The 3,208-nt window shown below is 39.0% G+C and overlaps 1 non-coding gene across 1 annotated transcript; it reads right to left on the bottom strand.

Moving 5' to 3' along the window:
• Positions 1-355: 355 nt before the first annotated feature.
• LOC130023405 (U1 spliceosomal RNA) lies at positions 356-514 on the bottom strand. The gene has a single exon (XR_008792464.1). It is a non-coding gene; the product is annotated as a U1 spliceosomal RNA (small nuclear RNA).
• Positions 515-3,208: the final 2,694 nt, after the last annotated feature.

Raw genomic sequence — 3,208 nt, forward strand, 5'->3', positions numbered from 1 at the left:
CTAGTATTCACCTTACTGGCACTCTGATCTCAAAATTCCAGTCACCAGAAATATGAGGGAATATGTTTCTGCTGTTTAAGTTGCACAGACTTTTACTTTGTCATGGCAATATGCACTGGCTAAGCAGAGGTTCAAATTATTTTGATTTTCTCTAACTGTTTTTGTCTCATTTGTACCCTTTGAGTTGTATCTGCACCCCCATTAGTAAATTGGTGTAACTATTGTTTCTCCTGAATAGTATCCTACAGACCATCAGACAATAAATTACTGATAGAGTCTTTCATTGAAGGACAGTTAGGGGTCTTTCAGTGTGTGTGTGTGTGTGTGTGTGTGTGTGTGTGTGTGTTTTAGGTGAAGAGGGTGAACGTGGTCCCCCGCTACCATAAATTTTGTAGTTGAGTTTCCCATACTTGAAGAAATCGCAGGGGTCAGCACATCTGGAGTGCAATGGATCAGTCTTGCTCTGGGAAAGCCACCCTTCGTGATAATGGTATTTCCTCTGCCAGGTAAAAATATGTGTTTTGTTTTTATAATGCAAGGTTCATAGGCAATGAACTTCTATGTCCATATTGTAGTGTTTTTCTGGAGAGTATGCTGAAGAATGGATGCTGGGAATTGTTCCTGCATGTGTTTTGTTAGTACTTGCCAAATGGCCCTGCAGAACTGAGTGCACCAATTTACACTCCCAAACTGGGAGGTTTTTAGGACAAATTTGAATGCTGATGTTTTGTAAGCATATTATAGTTTCTCTCTCTAGTAATTGCCTTCCATTCTCCTAAAAAGAAGTGAAGCACCTTGAGACTTTGGCAGGATAGAGCTGTACATTAAGAGTGATGATTGCTTTGCCTTATATTCAAGACTGTGCTTCCCCTTAAGCATGTTTTTTGCTTGCTTGTCTCTCTGTACGTTGCTTCCCTATTTCCACTCTGGAGAAACCTGTGTTCTATCTTGAGCACATACCCTCATATCTTTCTAGATATCTTTCATATCTAGATATCTTTCATATCTCATATCTTTCTAGATATGAGAGAGAGAGAGAGAGAAAGAGAGAGAGAGAGACCAAAGAGTGATGCTGCTTGTTAGGATTCAGAGAAGAGCAAAACTTTGGGAGATTAGTCACAATTACCTAAAAGGCTCAATTCCTAGCTCTGCATCAATCTTTCATTACTTTTATCATGTCATGTCCCCTCAATACAATGGAGTGTTCAGGAATTTTTTTGTTGTTGTTCTAATTGAGGTTTTATTGAGGTCTACAGAAGCTACTAGCAATTGAATCTATATTCTATAAATTTTACCATGTGCTAGTAAGTACACAAAAGTTATGGAGGATTGTTAAAATGATGCCATTTCTAATTCTTCTAGCGAGGGTTCATAGATCTGTTAGGTGAATGCTGAAGTCAAGCTCTACTGATGTGGGCTTGGTTTGATGAATCTATCAGAAGCTACAAGCACTTTTTCAATTCTATCACCTCCATATTTTATTTTCATTTTTTAAATTGCATTTAAGTAAAATGGATAAAAGTGTTAATATTATGGAAGGGTGGGAGGGAAACTGGGAACATTTGGTGGTGGGAAATATACACTAGTGAAGGGACAAGTTTCAGAACATTGTATGAGAAAACCCAATCATGAACAACTTTGTAACTGTGGAAAAAATTAAAAATTGAGCTAAAATAATAAAATTTAATTTAAAAAATGTAACAGTTGCTCTGTATAAAGTAGAATTTAAGGTAAGGAGTCCCTCATTGATTATTTACTCAGACTTCCAGTTTCTCTATAGTTTGCTAGATAATACCTGATTCTTAAAATAAATGGAGGGAAGATATGGTGTGTGAGCTGTATGTTAATCAGCATCATCATCATCATCACAGTGAAAGTATAATGTAAAGTAGAACTTTCCTCGATCCTGGAATTGATTAACTTACAGTACTTCAAAATTTAGGGTAGATACAGTTTACTATTTTTTTTTATTTGCTGAATGACAAATAAATAATATTTTAAATTCCTTCACTACCTAGTAAAACCATAATTTTTTTTTGTCTTTGGGTCACACTCACCAATGCCCTCATGTTACATCTGGCTCTGAAATCAGGAATTACTTCAGGCAGTGCTTAGGAGATTATATGGGATGCTGGGGATCTAGCCAAGAAACATGCAAGACAAATGCCCAATCTACTGTACTATCACTCTGGCCCCTACAACTATAATTTTTAAAATGGTATTTTGATCCTCTGAAATAAAGTAGGAAATATTTTAATAATGAATTACAGTCATTTGAATGGAATTAATTTAGTTTTATAAAAACATATTACACATATATCTATTCCAATGTTACTGATTTTTACCTATTTTATAACACACATACAGTGCAAATTTTTTTTGCATGTCTTTGCAGTACTGCAGCATTTACTCTCTATGACACATAGTGCTTAACCTTCGATAAGGTTACTCTGTTGTCCCCACTGGTGTGCACTGGTGCAGCACAAAGACCAATATTGGCTCTGATTGGTAGGGACCCGCTCTGTCATACCAGTTGTGATCTTTGAGAATCATCCTGCACTTTGGGCATGAGATAAAAAACACAAAATGGCTTTTTCTTGATGGGATATATAAATGTCTAGGAAGATAAAAATTAAATAAACATACACAGAGATCTGTAATTAAACATTTTAAATAGATGTCTAAGCCCCTGGTCCCGCACACCTGGGTTCCTCTGCCTGTTCCTTCATGCGTGAAGTTTGTCGAAATGTGTGGAGAGTGGTCTTAAGCATGGCTGTGGCTGGAACCGGAGGAATTCAGCTGCCCGGGCTCTGCTCAGGGTAGGGGGGGCGAAACTCAACCCGCCCTCCTCCAAAGGGCCCAGTGAGGATAGCCAGGTGCAGAGGCAGGAGACTCTGCGTTATTCTCTTCCGGGAGCTGGGTTTTATAGTCCCTGGATCTTAGATCTCCAAGCCTGCTCAGATTGGGACTGGGTCTCTTCCACCTAGATCCCCTATCTTCCAGTATGTAGGCGGTACACCCACCAACTGCCCCCGGCACCATGTAGTCCCATCAATGGCCAAGACCCAGAGACTATAAAATTCAGTTCCCAGAAGTGCGCGGCCGAGACATCTTGTTGTTATCTAGTTCTTACTCTGGTGAACCTGGCAGGCTATCATAAGTATCCTGCCCACATGGCAGAGTCTGGCAAACTCCCAGTGGCATATTC

This window comes from Sorex fumeus, unplaced genomic scaffold (assembly GCF_029834395.1).
Source record: "Sorex fumeus unplaced genomic scaffold, SorFum_2.1 ptg000002l, whole genome shotgun sequence".
Classification (NCBI taxonomy): domain Eukaryota; kingdom Metazoa; phylum Chordata; class Mammalia; order Eulipotyphla; family Soricidae; genus Sorex; species Sorex fumeus.